Here is a 16,239-nt window from a genome sequence, read left to right on the forward strand (position 1 = left end):
TCATGAGGGAAAAAACCTGGATCTCTAAAATATGCACAATTTGAATCTTGTGAATAAAAAAATAAAATTCTATTGTACTAAGCTATGACAATTCAGAAGTTTATCTGTTCCAGAGACCAGTGCTATCTTAAATAAAACAAGTGCTTTGTATTGTGCTCTCATTGCATTCGATTTGTCACTGGCCCTAGCATGCAACATTTTGGAGATGAACCCTTACTTTAACATACTCTGCTTCTTTAAATTATCTTCTATAGAGATGGAAAACCTGCTCAATCTACCCAAAGAAAATTATTTAATAGCAATTCGTCAGATACTTTCCGGGTTAAGAAAGATTTTGGGGCTGCCTCTGTACCACAGATGAACTATTTCTGGCTTAGTGTACTTACTACCTAAATCGAGTGTGTAGGACACACTTACACAGAGATCAATTCCCTTGGCTTCCTGGAGCAACTACAGGGTAGGCTCTTGGGTATTAGTTCTCTTGGATCCCACAGATCTTTGGTACCACTCCTGCCGGTAGCCATAAAGCCTGGCCCCTGACATGAGTCTGGTGGTATGAATGATACCTGGGGTGTGAGCGCCAAGGCTATAAACAGCAGCACAGAGCTCGAAGAGGTTAAAAACAAATGGAAGATTCTAGGTTTCCTCTCTGACATGTAACAAGGACGGACACCATCAGTCCCATCCCCACAACAAGAAAAAAAGCTGAACTGAGAAGATCCATCTAAAGAAGTTAAATAACTTTCCAAGCTGTATCTGGTAGTGAATGGAGGCCCTGTAATGTATACCCTGTAGTTTATGATCCAGGGCTGTTCCTTAAAGAGCAACGTTGTGCATACAGGCTAAGATGAAACACAAGGTGAGATGTGATCTCCATGTTATCGGCATAGATAAATATCTGCAAAGGAGAAAAGAGAGAAGATATATTTTTTAAATAGCTTACTGTCAAGTTGGTTTCCATATAACACCCAGTGCTCATCCCCACAAGTGCCCTCCTCCNTAACACCCAATGCTCATCCCCACATGTTCCCTCCTCCATGGCCATCACCCTGCTTCCCCTCCCCCTCACCCCCATCTGCCCTCAGTTTGTTCTCGGCATTCAAGAGTCTCTCATGGTTTGCCTCCTTCCCTCTCCCCCACTATTTTTCCCCTTCTTCTCCCCCACAGTCCTCCGTTAAGTTTATGCTAATCCTCCTATATGTGCAAACATATGGTATCTGTCCTAAGAGAGAAGATATTTTAACAGTTAACATTTTTTAGTATGATCCACCACATGAAACATACATAAGAGCTTTAAATACTTGTTTTTCACACTATACTTCCTTTCTCTTCCAGGAAGATCTTTATTACATCTTAAATTTTTTTTAATGTTTATTTATTTTTGAGAGAGACAGACAGACAGATCATGAGGGGGAAGGGACAGAGACAGAAGGAGACACAGAATCTGAAACAGGCTCCAGGCTCTGAAATGTCAGCACAGAGCATGATGCGGGGCTTGAACCCACAAACCATGAAATCGTGGCCTGAGACAAAGTTGGACACTTCACCGACTGATCCACTCAGGCACCCCAAATCTTGATTACATCTTGCGGCACGTATCACAAGGTTACTGCTATGTGATGTTGTGGAATTTAAAATGATGCCATTGTAACTTCTCCTTTAATACTAAGGAATTAAGAGCAGACAAATGTAATCAATTATGGTACCTGTTAATCAAATGATTTATTATGTTATTTATTTTATTAATTAATTTATGTACATTTACATTAAGACATTTTTTAAATGTTTATTTATATTTGAAAGTGAAAAAGAGACAGAGTGCAAGCAGGGGACCGGCAGAGAGAGAGAGAGAGACACAGAATATGAAACAGGCTCCAGGCTCTGAGCTGTCAGCACAGAGCCAGACATGGGGCTTGAACCCACAGACCACAGGATCATGACCTGAGCCAAAGTCGGATACTTAACCAACTGAGCCACACAGGCACCACAATGATATACATTTTTAATGCACTGTTTTCAACTTTTTTAACTTTGCATTTTCCATTTGTGAAAATTTCTCAGAACTATACTATCCATTCTCAATTTGCATTATTTGAACAATGGCTATTATTCTAATTCCCAGGAGTCCAATTGTATCATTTTAACAATGGATATCCTATTGTGTCTCTTAGATATAAATAATAATCTAATATTTAATATCTCCACTCACAACTACTGCTACTCTACTTTCTCCTACCTTGCTCTTAACAATGTCTAATGTTACCACCCCGTGTTTGTCGTTTCTTCAGTCCTATGCTCCTCTCCTGCCTCACAGGGCAGTTTCTCAGCCTCCTCTTGGCTCCAAACTTGCTCCCTATTGGCTGATTCTATTTTAGAATCCAGCAACATTTCACCATTTTGCTAATATAAAAAACAGCATATTCCACCACAATTTCATTTTGTCTTTTGATAGACTGCCTTCGAAACTGTTATTTGATATTTTTAAGTGTTCACTTACTTATTTTTAATTTTTTAAAATGTTTTATTTATTTCTGAGAGAGAGAGACAGTGTGAGCAGGGGAAGGTCAGAGAGAGAGGAAGACACAGAATCCGAAACAGGCTCCAGGCTCTGAGCTAGCTGTCAATACAGAGCCTGACGCGGGGCTCCAACCCACGAACTGTGAGATCATGACCCGAGCTGAAGTTGGATGCTTAACCGACTGAGCCCCCCCAGGAACCCCTAAATGTTTATTTATTTTTGAGAGAGAGAGACAGAGCGCAAGCAGGGAAGGGGCAGAGAGAGAGGGAGACACATAATCAGAAGCAGGCTCCAGGTTCTGTCAGCTCAGAGCCTAACACGAGGCTTGAACCCACTCACTGAGATCATGACCTAAGCCAAAGTAGGACACTTCACCTACTGAGCCACTCAGGTGTCCCCCAAAGCTGTTATTTGATTTGGAGTGTAAAGAAAGAAAAAAAATACAAGCAGAACAAGAGAGCACAGGAATTCAAACATCGTTTCTTTATCATTCTTTCTCTGAAAGAAATAGCAATAGTCTTGTTTAAATCTTGTCATTCTAAAGAGACACAATGGGGCCGCCTGGATGGCTCAGTCAGTTAAGCACAATGACACTTCATTTGAGCTAAAGTCATGGTCTCATGGTTTGTGAGCTCAAGCCTCATATCAGCTCCACATTGATAGTGTAAAGCCTGTTTGGGGAACTCTTCCTTTCTCTCTCTACTCCTCCTCTACTCACATTCTTTCTTTGTGTCACTCAAAATAAATAACTTAAAGAAAAGATAAATAGGGGAACCTGGGTGGCTCAGTCTGTTAAGCGTCTGACTTCAGCTCAGATCATGATCTCACAGTTCCTGGGTTCAAGCCCCACATTGGGCTCTGTGCTGACAGCCAGCTCAGAGCCTGGAGCCTGTTTCAGATTCTGTGTCTCACCTGCTCATGCTGTCTCTCTCTCAGAAATAAATAAAACATTAAACAAATGAAAAAAAAAAAAAGAAAAGATAAATAGACACAAATGAACCTCAATATCCACTTGTTTTCAAGAGGCAGCACAGAAAAAAAAATAGCAAAGGAAATTCAACTTTCTTGTTTCCTTTGCTGGAAATACCTCAGGTTTGCTTTCACTGTCTTATGCAAACAAGCTCAGGGAATACTGGTTCATGGAAGCCAAGGAAAATCTTTGTAAAACATGCAAAGAGTGTTCTCTTCACCAGTTTCATGGATACATAGTGAGAGATCCAAAACAAAGATGAAACTACACACTCGTTCTGGAAAGAAGTTAAGAATGACAACAGGTAACTTGTGAAATGCCAGTGCCATGGTGGAAAATTCTTCCATGGGCAAGAGGAATGAGTGAGTCGGTTGGAGAAAAGACCTCAGCAGAGGTCAGAGCAGGGTTAGAGACCATCTATGGGGGAAAATATATCTTGAAGAAGGGGTGGAGGGAGTGCTGTCAGAGGCAAAAAACAAAAACAAAACATAAAACACAGAAAACCTCGCTAGGAAAATGCAGCTATAAGAGAATAACCATGACCATAGATCATAGAACACTAATAATTGAACTTGGGTGTCAGAACCTAAGAAAACAGAGAGTAAACACACAAATTCCTAGCTATACATCACATGGCACCTTACAGAGTCTCACATGGTAAGTCATTTACTACAGGTACTAACAAGTATTTACTTTTTTGTTTGTTTATTTAGCATACAGGTGCCGAACACAGCTCTAAATACAACTAAGTTGTATTGACATTGATGCAATCAAGAATCAGAATATTCCCATGATTATAATTCTTTCTCATGTTGATCTTTTAAGCTGTTCTGACTTCCCTCCTGCCTCCACTTCCTACTTAGCCCATGGTCACCACTCACCCATTCTTCATTTCTGTAATGTGTCATTTTAATAAATGTTATATAGGGGCACCTGGGTGGCTCAGTCGGCTAAGCGTCTGACTTCAGCTCAGGTCATGATCTCATCACTTGTGGGTCTGAGTCCCCCGCATCGGTCTCTGTGCTGACAGCTCAGAGCCTGGAGCCTGCTTCGGATTCTGTGTCTCCCTCTCTCTCTGCCCCTCTCTCACTCGCAGTCTATCTCTCTCTCAAAAATGAATAAATGTCAACATATTAAAAAAGATTTTATATAAATAGAATCATACAGTATGTAACATTTGGGATTGGCCTTTTATTTTTTCGCTCAGCATAATTCTGTGTAGATTTATTCACTTGTCACTTGTGTTGATAGTTCATCCCTTTTAATTTCTGAGTAATATTCCATGTCCTACATTTTGTTCATTATTCACTCATTAAAAGTCATTCAGGTTGTTTACAGTTTTAGGCTTTTGCTAATAAATCCACTATGTGTATTCATTTGATAGGTTTTTGTGTTAACATGAGTTTTTATTTTTCTGTGATAAATGCCCAGCAGTGCAATTGCTGGATTGAATGGTAGGTGCCTACTGAGGTTTTAAGGTGTCAGACTGTGTTTAGAGTGGCTGTACAATTTTGAATTCTCACTAGCAATTCAGTTACTACTCACCCTCATCAGCATTTAATGTCACTAGTTTGATTTTCAGTATTCTGATAGATGTGTAAGGATATTTCATTTTGTGCTTTTGATTTGCATTTACCTAATGGCTAATGATTTTGAACATCTTTTTCCTGTGCTTATTTGCAATTGTTGATATATCACATCATTGCTTTTGCCCATTTTCTTACTTTCTTTTCTTTTTTAAATCTATTTAGATTTGAGAGTCTTTAAATTTGAGAGTTCCATTTTTTCAGATATATGGGTTGCAAATATCTTTCCCAGTCTATAGTTGTCTTTTCATCTTCTTCATAAGATTATTCAGAGTTAGCATTTTTAAAGTTGATGAATTTCAATTTATGAATTTTTCCTTTTATGTAAGATGATTTTGGTGCCAAGTCTAAGAAATTTCTTCTGAACCCTAAAGATTTTTTTCTTAGTTTTTTACTTCCTAAAAGTGATACAAAATGAGTTAATTATTTGATAACATTTAAGTCTTAGGTTAAGGTGTTTTCTTTATTTTTCTTTATTTTGTTTGCCTGTGAATGGTCAAATGCTCTAGCACCCTTCTATTTGCTTAGGAAGACTGTCTTTCCTCTATTGCACCCTTTTGAATCTCTGGAATAAATCTCACTTGATTATTATGTATCATCTCTTTTTATGTCAGTAATTCTATTTGCTAATATTTTGAAGTAGTTTTGTGTCTATATCTATGGGTGATATTGGTGTGTAATTTCTTTCTTTGTACTATTTTCATCAGGTTTTGCTATTGGTGTAATACCAGCTTCATAAAGTGAAGTAGTGATTATTGCCATCTCTTCTATTTTCCGGAGGAGATTGTGTAGAATGTGTGCTAATTTTTCTTTAAACATTTGGAAGAATTCTCCAATGGAACCATCTGTGTTTAGAGATTTCTCTTTGGGGAGAGATTTTACTTACAAATTCAGTTTCCTTAATAGTTAGAGGGTTATTAAATGGTCTATTTCATACTGTGTGAGGGTGGTGCCTTGTATTTCTCAAGGAATCGTTCATTTTATCTAAGTTATTAAATGTAGCATGTAGAGCTGATTGTTGTAAACATTTATTATCCTTTGAGGTCTGCAAGCTCTCCAGTGATACCTTCTTTTCATTCCTTACTGGTTATTTGTGTTTTCTCTCCCTTCTGTCTTGTCAGTATTGGCAGACATTTGTCAAATTTATTAATCATTTACCTCTTTGTTTCACTAATTTTCTCTACTGATTTTCAGTTTTCAATTTGATTGATTTCTACTTCTATCTTATTATTTCCTTCCCATATTTGCGTTTGGTTTGTCTTGCTTTTCTTAACATAAGTTCTTGAGGTGGTGTTGGGAGCCATTTCTGAACTCACTAAGTTGAGAAAAACTTCTTTTTGAGGTTAAGGTAAGTTTGCACAGACTCTTACCATCAGATGATGACCAATATTCCCACTCACCCCCACTCAATTGTTTCTGCTTGAGCATCGACCCCAAGGCACCTTGTTGATTTACTGGGAGTGACTTATTCTGGCCTAGGTATGCTGATTGCACTTTGTGAAGGAACTTACTGTAGGAACTTCTTTTGTGGTTATGGGAGCAACATTGCGCTACTGAAAGACCTGTTTTTCTTAATACCTCCCATTAAGTGATAAACAGGCTATTGACCCCTCCTCACAAAGAACTAACTTTTGCCTTTACTATGCTAAAACATTCTGTTTATATTTGAATGCCACTTCTGGGCTGTTCCCCATACACCTATGCATATCAATGTTCTGGAAAGTTTCTACTGATCAAAAAATTTATCATCAGAATGCCACTTTTGTGTCGTCCCCCAAACACTAAATCATAAAGTAAAGTTGAATCTCAGACAGTGAGGAGAGGCCTGGCTGGTGACCAGAAAGAATCCTGTGCCTCTCTCATCCCTCCCTTGCCTACACCGTCCATCCTTCAGGGACCCTGGACCAGCCAGAGCAGGACTCAGGCAAGGTGGAATTACAGAGTATGGACTAGAGACTTTCCTCTTTTCTATACTGTGCATATAGTGTTACAAATTCCCCTCTCAAAATAGCTTTAGCTATGTCCCAAAATTTTGATACGTTTTTTAAAATTTTCTTTAGTTCAGTGTATTTGCTGATTTCTCTTGAGAATACCTCCTTGTCCTATGGAGTATTTAGAAGTGTTTGGAGATTTTCCTGTTGTCTTTCTTATATTGATTTCCAGTCTGAATTCATTCAGCTGGGAGAGCACACCACGTATGATTTCAATTTTCAAAAGAAATTTTTAAAAATATTGATATGTGCTTTATGGCCCAGCATATGATCTATCTTGACATATGATCTGTGTGCCCTAGAGAAGAATGTGCATTCTGCCGCTGTTGGGTGTATGTTCTGTGTCAGTTTGATCCTGCTCATTGACAATATTTTGAGTCCTTTATATCTTTGATGGTTTTCTATCTAGTTGTTCTATTGAATAGTATTGTAGTCTCCAACTATAAGTATGTACTTATAGATTTTTCCTTTCATTTCGAACAGTTTTTGTTTCGCATATATTGCAGCTCTAAAATTGATGCTTACACATTTAATATTTATACTTTCTAATAGATTAAACCTTTCATCATTCTATAATGTCTCTCTTTTTGTTTGGTACTTTTTCTTCTGAATTCTAGTTTACCTGTAATTGATACAACCTTGCTGTATTATTTTGATTAATGGTTGCATGATATAGTTTTTTATGTTTTTACTTTCAACCTGCATATATCATATATTTTAAATGAATTTCTTAAGGAAAAAAAGTTGGTTTGTGTTTTCAGTCAATTCTGCCAATCTCTTTCTTGTTATTAGTATATTTTTAGGCCATTTACATTTTATGTGGTTATTGATATCATAGGGCTTAGGTCTTTAATTATATTTAATGTTTTGCTCTCTATTTATTCCTGTTTACCACTACTGCTATAATAAATTATTACAAACTTAACAGCTTAAAACTACATATATATTATATGTATATTTATATATAATATATAATACATATGTATATATTATAGATAAATAATATTTAATATATATAAATAACATATATTGTATATTTTGATTATATTATAATTTTGCAACTCAGAATTCCAGTGACAGCTTGGCTGGTTACTTTGTTCTGGTTCTGACAAGGATAAATCTAGACATTGCCTTGCCTGGGCAATTAACTGGAGGCTCAGATAAAATCCAGTTTCAAGCTCATTCATATTGTTAACAATACTCATTTCCTTGAACTGGAGGCCTAAGTGAAGTTGCTGTTTTCTTGCTGCCTGTCTTCCAAAAGACTTTTCCAGCTCTGCAAGCTGCTTGTATCCCTTGTCATTTTGTCCTCTCCATTTTAAGATTAGCAAGGGCATGCCCAATGAGCTTTTCTCACACTTCTAATCTCTCTGATTTGTTATCTCTTACATCTCTTCAATCTCAGTAGGAAAGAATTCTGCTTTTAAAGGCTCATGAAACACCATTAACCTCATCAGGATAATCCAAGATAATAATCTATCTATTTTGAGATCCATAACCTTAACCATATCTGCAAAGTTCCTATTTGCCATATAATATTTTGCAGTCACACAAAAGAGATTAAAGCATACATGTCTTGGGCAGTCATTCTGTTTACTGTCGGGATGTTAGAAATTTTTCTGTTAGGGGAGATGCTTGACATTTAAAGTGCCATTTACTATGGAAAGATCATGGACTAACAACAGCTTGAAAAGAAGTTGGATGCTTGGCTCATGTCTAGACTCTGAACAGTTTTGTAACTTGGAAACAAATATGGTGTTTGGTAGAGTAGGATATAGAGCTGCATCAGCCCTGACCCATCAGTTGTGTAGAGTAAAAAGCTGGAAGCCACAATTAATTCCTAGCATCTCATTAATTTCAGAAAGAAATTTTCAGCCTTTGTTACTCTTCTTTGCTGAATGCAACATTTAATGAGTGTGCAACCTCCTCATGGATTAGCATTAACAGAAACTAAAAGTTCTCTTGTTCAAAATCCAGGCATTAAGTTTGAATAGTTTGTTGTAGTGTGTATGTGTCTAGTTTGTATTGTATAGTATATTTCTTTCCCTTTCCAGAAGATTTTTTTAAACATACCTGAGATTTCTCTGTATTTATTCTGTTCTTTTGAGAGAGGAAATCATAGCACATCAGTCTTACCCTTAGCCTTCTTTGGGAAACATTAAAAATAATAGTAATAGTAGTAATAATAATAGTAACAACAACAACAATAATAATCTAAACCAAAAAAATAGCACTGGCTACAAAATATGCAAATCTGTATTCTTCATTTGCCCCTATTTCATCCTACCTCTCTTAGTTTTTCCTTCTCCTCCCCTAGCTTAAATAATGCCACTACTATATATCTGGTTGTCCTCACTAGATCCCTAAATTATTCATTTTTCTTCACCATTGCTTATACCTCTCACAACCTTCTCTATCTTAAATTCATAGCCTGGTCACTCATTTAATACATTTTGAGTACCGCCTACATTCTAGGACCTGAGTTGGGAGCTGGGAATCCAAGAGAGAAAAATATAATAGGTAAGGCCTCCATCCTCCAATCCAAGAGACACTGCCTTAATTTGGGCCCTCATCATCTTCCCTAGTACTAACGTGCTTATCTGATGTCCATTTCTCCACTCTCTTTTGCAGCAATTTATCCTCTCCTGTCAGAGTGATAGTGATCTATGTACAACATACATGTAAAAAAATATGTAAATACGTGACTTTATTTTAATTTTTTATTTACATGAAAAAGAAGTTCAATTCAAACTACAAATTTCAGGTTTATTTCTGGATTTAGGTGTGGCTGAATTCAGTCATTACTCATCTAACTTTAGACTCTGTTCACCGATCCCTATAGCAAATTGTCACCAAACAAATGTGAGTCATTTTTACTCAATCCTCAATCAATCTCTGTTACCACGAGGATAGAAACTTCTGGCTGACAGGCATAGTTCACATGCCCACTCCTGGAGCAAAAACCCAGACTCATGTTGACTATAAGTGAAGAAGGGTTGGATCTCTGAAAGGTAAGTGTGGTACAATTATTAGAAAACTAAAAAGGCAGAATGGGAGGGAGGGAGCAAAGGCTGGGTAAACAAAATCAACCTAGGTCTACTAAATCTGCTTAAAAATTAGTACAAGTCATCATTGCCCAGATCCTTGGCTTGGTATACAAGCTTTTGTCCAAGATGGCCCCAGTCTACTTTATCATCCTTTTCCCTGCCATGTCTCTGTTGGCAACTTGTTACTCAGTGATACCAAATTACCATCATTTTCTAAATATTCTGTCAACCTTTCCACCTCTACATCTCTGCTATGGTTATTCTCCAACTGAAATGCCCCCTCACCTTCCTCTCCTAGAGCACTCCATGGTTTTCCCTCATTCTACAAGAATTCTAATTCCTATTTGAACACACTTCCTTGTCTCTCCCTCACAAGCAGAATAAATTTACCACTTTTTTTTTTTCCGATTGTGTTTCACCCTGTATTGCATTTTGGCCTGAATTATTTCTGGCAAAGTCCCATTTACATTCCTTTCTGCCTCTTCAACTATCAGTTGCCAACTATCCATGTATATTAAAGTCTGCCGTATTCATCCCTCCATTTTAATGCTTGCATAATGTGAACATATTAGATTTTAGTAAATTTGTGTTGAATTATAAACAGAGTAAAATAAGATCTGTAAATCTGACCTTAATTTAAAAAGCCAAAATAATAGGACTTATCTTTAGATATTTTCTTTTTAAAGATATTTTTTAATATTTATTTATTTTTGAGAGAGAGAGAGAAAGTGTGAGCAGTGGAGGGACAGAAAGAGAGGGAGACAGAGTCCGAAGCGGGCTCCAGGCTCTGAGATGTCAGTACAGAGCCTGACATAAGGCTCAAACTCATGAACTACAAGATCATGACCCCAGCTGAAGTCAGACACTTAACTGACTAAGCCACCCAGACAACTCTCTTTAGATTTTTTCTGAATGTAAAACTGGACTGGGTATTTTGTGGGTGAAAAGTGCCCAAGATATGACTTGTTACAGACATTTGCTAACAATGAATTTCATTTATAGTTCCCTGGGTTTGTATCTATTATTTCCTAGTGATTAAATACAATATATTCTACTGCTGCAGTGACAAATTTGTCAAGGGTGATGACAAGGGCCTTTATTTAAATAGCTTCACAACAAACAGAAATAGATTCCCCCTACAGGCCTTGAAGACTGGCGTGAAAACATAGAGCACTATTTGGCCAGGTAGACAGTTGTGATCCATCTACTCACTGATCCAAAAGCAACTATTAAAAAAAGAGCAAAGGAAAACAAATATCCCAAGTTTCCCTCTATAAACTCTGTTTATATAGCAGGAGAATCGGTGTTAAATTTGTTCTTGGTAGGGATGAGGAGTGGAAGATTTACGAAGTCATATAAGTTGGGAGACTTAGCCTGGACAGTGGACAGTGAGAAGAGCTTCTAAATAGCAACAAACTTACAGATGGCTGTCACGTATCTTTTTGTATCATTTACAGTCTGTTAGTGTTTGATGTTCTGTGTTCTGTGCTCTGTTGCTAATCCTGAGTTTAGGAGCTCAGAAACATGGAGCAGTCACCAAATATCACACCGTAAGAGTGAAGCTGTCATATGGGGCCTCTGACTCCCAGGCAGAAATGCGTACTAACCCATCATTTATGCCCTGTCTACTTCCTAAAAGGATTCATAGCAGCTTTCAATAAGATGCACTTAAACAACATGACACAAATATCATGATGTAGGAGAAGATTTTGCCTGTCCACTGTTTGTTGACCTAGTTTATCCTAACAAGCTCTTCTTTGAGGTCTTTCAGGCTGCTTATGAAAATTCCAGAACTCATCCTTCAATGAGCAGGATATATACCCTGCTCTTGCCCTCACTGAGTTTTGCCTGAAGAGTGAAAGCAAATAGCTGGTAAGGCCAATTTTCAATCAATGAAATGCTCCCTCTCTTAGCTCCTAAAACTGAAGTGTGTGTATTCATATGATAAGTAATTTATTTGTAATTAAATCAACAGCAAGCTAAATTTGAATACAATTAAGTGGCACCTGGGTGTCTTTGTCAGTTAAGACCTCTGACTTCAGCTCTGATGATGATCTCACAGTTTGGGAGTTGGAGCCTGACCCCGGTGGGGCCCTCCAGCTCAGAGCCTGGATCCTGCTTAAGATTCTGTGTCTCCCTCTCTCTCTGCCCCTCCTCTCCGCATGCTCTGTTTATTACTCTCAAAAATAAAATAAACACTAATTTTTAAAATTTAATTTGAATACAATTAAAAAGCCATACAATGCAACTAAAATAGAAGACCCTGGACCTCAACTTCTCCAATAATATTACAGGGAATGATGACCCTGGCTCTTTACTTCCAGCAGTGAACCCGCCATGAGTGTATATTTAGTAGACATCACACATCCCAGATGAATGGCAGCTTTTCTCTCTCCTTGGAACTCCTTCGCCTCACCTGTTTCTGATCCCAGATGCTCATGTGATCTTTATTTTCTGCATGTCATTCACTTACTCTTGGGAACTGTATGCTTTCTTCTGTCACAGTAGCCTAAAAGAAAAAATAAATTATAACTGTCTGTAATTTTATGTCAATATATTACATTTGTTATTATTTTTAAGATAATCTCCTCCCATGATCTATGACTACTACCTTCACTCATTAGAGCTCTTTACATTAGTGCCCTATGCTTTCCCATCAGTTTGGTATCTTCCCTCCTTAGTGAACTTCAGCCCTTCTTACAACTTTCCCCACAAATTCTGTCTTTTTTTCACTTTCCACATATTACCTGAAATACTTTATTTATCTCAGCCTGTTATTTAAAGATCCCTAAGTTTTGAAGTAAAATAGACATATCTTTGTATTAAATGATCTTCCCCAATATTAATATTTTGGGTCTTCCCAAGTAAGAAGATGCTCTTTAAAAAAATGGTCAGAAGGATTGGATCTAGTGATAAGCCATTTTGTTAGTAGCCTAAGAAAGAATATATTTAACATAGACTTGAAGAAACAATGGATTTGCCTGATTTAATATCACGAAATTTCATTTCTGGAGGAAGCATGATCATCGGTTCAGAAACCAGAGTTCTCAATAAAATTCTCAGCTTCATTATTCACTCATGATAACTTGAACACATTATTTGATATTTTTCAGCTTTATTGTTCCAGTGTTAAAAGTAGATAAGAATCCAACTCTCAGAATTTTAAAGACATCAAGAAATATAATTTCCCATCTTCAAAAACCTGAAACTGACCAAGAAAGGATTGTCTTTTAGTCACTTTCCCCCCTTTTTTGGGTAGCCCTCAGTTTTTGGTACTCTTCTTCTTCACAGAATTTGTAGATCCACTCTAGATACATATTTCTAATGTTAGCATCCGTCCTTGCCTAAAGCTAAGATTTGCTTTGCATATGCTCTATGAGGGTGGGGGAGGAATGTAGAGACTTCATAAGAACATATCTGCAGGCAATCTAGTATTTGCTGCGTGAAGAAACATTCAGGCATAGGCATGATTTTAGAAGTGGCATAAATAAGTGCATTATAGATAGCCAGGCACTTTTGAATTAAAATTAGGATCGCTGAAGTTAGTTCATTCATGTGTTCATGGGTCTCTGGTGGACTGAGTCTAATATCAAATAGCTATAGGCGCTGGGCATACAATTCTGGGCAAGATCAGGACCACCCTCATAGAGCTTATGCTGAAGCTCTAGCCTGGATTTAGAATCCAGGAGCTGCCAGAATAGGTCTAGAGGATGTCTATCAGAGTCTATAATGGTGTAAATCTTAAAGGCCTGTTAAAATCTAAAATGCACAGTGCTCACACTAAAAAAGATGAGGCATACGCTTCAAAAGCACTGGTCCTGGGAAGCTTATGTATCAGGTGTTCACTTGGCATTATATTTTTGAAAATTTGTGGAGAAACCTATGCAAAATCCATTCACATCACTGCCTCTCACCACTCCAACTTCTCTTTTAAGCCCTTCCTGTCAAGTGGCCTGGAAAAGCAATGGGAAATTTTAGAATACAGCTGAGGAACAACTGCATGAAAGATACTTGGTTTCCATTTAGTAAAATAGGATTCTGGGGCTGCAGTCATATCGGTTCATATATGTGTTTTATGAGTCATCTTTTGGTGTAGAAATGGCTTCTGGGATTTTCCCCACCCTTTGCCTGGTACTTACCTGGCAAATTGATGTGAGGGTGTGGGGCCCAAGGTCGTGTTGTAGCATGAACATATTCCATGGTGCTTAGCACTGGAAATAAGGGAATAATATGTCAAGGGTGAGGTTTGAAACACAGATAGCCAGAACTTACTTTCTGGAAATCTTATAGCTCCTATGTGAAATAAGCTTGAGAGAAAGATTTCCAAATTTGAAAATGCTCCTGAAGGTTTAGTTGATATTACCAAGCTCAAGTTCTGAAGCTTCAGAAGCTTTTTGTAAAATCAGTCATATTTCTAATAACTGTGTGACATGAAAGACTGCCACTTGTCAAGAGGGGTAGGGGTGGAAGCGGATAGGAAGGGGTTAAGGAGTGAAGGTGTGTGAGCAAGTGAGAGCAGCCAAGAAGTGGTGCTCCCACATTCTGCAGGGAGGGGGCTGTAATTTGAAGTGAAAGGTTTCCATGACCACTGCTGTGCTAATTGGCATTAGCATTGTATAGTGCTGGCATTTTAAGTTAAAATTACTGCCCAGTGCATACTCCTACTGTTGTTATTAAAAGGCTCTCCTACCTCATGATTTAGAGCTGTTAGTCCCAAGAAATAGGTTTAGATGTTTCAGTGGAACAATTTTTACCTTTTCCTCTTCTTCTTCTTAAAATTTCTACCACTTCTGCCTCTTACATGAGTTTCTTGGAGTCTTTTTGAGAAAGAATACCCCCATATTGGGGATAGTGTTCATTTTCCAAAAAGTTTATAATGTGCAATTACATATAAATCACCTGTCACCGTACGGCTATCACAGAAACTCCTACATGGTAGGAGATATTTTATTATCTGCTTATTACCTCCAGACTCATATAATTTGTCTAAGTAAAATTATATTTCCATGTTTATGTATTAATGCATTGCTTCAGAAATGGCTGTCTGGATGTCTAAACAAATTATTAGATAAGTTTGGGATGGTAGATGGTATGACATAAAATATATTATGTGGATATATACTATTTGTAGAGCACAAAAGCTACTATAAAGTACCTTAAGATACGTATGCATGTGTGTGTATGAGTGTGTGTTTAGAGAATAGTGTGCACATCATTTTAAAAAGGTGACTGAGTTGAATTGAGAAAGAGACACTCAACTCCCCCCCCCCCCCGCCAACAGAAGGATGACAAGTAACTATTAATTTTCTAGTTGCTTGCTTTTTTCCCCTGTGGATGTAAATAAGAGTATACATCTGACAAAATTTCATCACAAACAACTCTTAGATTCCTATCAGCAAAAATATTTTCAAGAAGATACATTGAAATGTTATACCCAGATCACAGTATCCTCACCTACCAGAGACCACCGGGGAGACCGAGTCACGCATGTAAAGGCAAAGGGCTTTATTATGGGCTCAAGCTCGGGCTCACAGACTTCACCAGGGCCATGGATCCGTGCTGAGAGCCCCGAACAAGGACAGAGTAGGGTTTTTATGGGGTTTGTGACGGGGGAGTTACAGAAGTTGTGACATGGGAACAGTGATCCAGTCATAATTATACAACATCATTGACAGCGGGTTTGACCATACACATTGTCTAGAGTATTCGTTACTTTTGGTGGGATCCAATTACAACGTTTAAAGTACCTTTAAATTCAACCAATCACAGAGCGAGCCTAGGGTCTTGTTCAGTGACTGACGGGTTAACTTTAACATTAGGTAACAGGGTCCTATCTATAGTTTCTATCTCCAGGCCTCTCCCTTAGTTCTGTGGAGGGTGGTCGCTGGCCTTTCCTGATTGGGTGTTGCAAGGGTGGTTTCTCCTGCCTTGGGCAATGTGTAACTGCCTGATAGTTTCGGGGAAGCTGAAACTCAGGCCTTCTAGTTTAGAGGGGAAACTTAAAGCCTGTCATGGAGTCAGTTTGGTTTAGACGTTTAGACTTGTGTCCTTACAGAAAAGAATCTGAAATTGGAGTGGAAAAATGCAGTGTCAAGGACAGAAAGAGGTAGAATAAATTTTGGCTTCC

The 16,239-nt window shown here is 37.9% G+C and overlaps 1 long non-coding RNA gene across 1 annotated transcript; it reads right to left on the reverse strand.

The window, feature by feature from the left end:
• Nucleotides 1-755: 755 nt before the first annotated feature.
• On the reverse strand, nt 756-15,599 carry LOC120226661. The gene is made up of 4 exons (XR_005527076.1): nt 15,571-15,599; nt 14,252-14,323; nt 12,529-12,621; nt 756-898 (listed from the first exon to the last, which is right to left on the reverse strand). It is a non-coding gene; the product is annotated as an uncharacterized LOC120226661 (long non-coding RNA).
• Nucleotides 15,600-16,239: the final 640 nt, after the last annotated feature.

The sequence above is a fragment of the Hyaena hyaena genome, unplaced genomic scaffold, assembly GCF_003009895.1.
Source record: "Hyaena hyaena isolate Hyena2069 unplaced genomic scaffold, ASM300989v1 scaffold_1787, whole genome shotgun sequence".
NCBI lineage: Eukaryota > Metazoa > Chordata > Mammalia > Carnivora > Hyaenidae > Hyaena > Hyaena hyaena.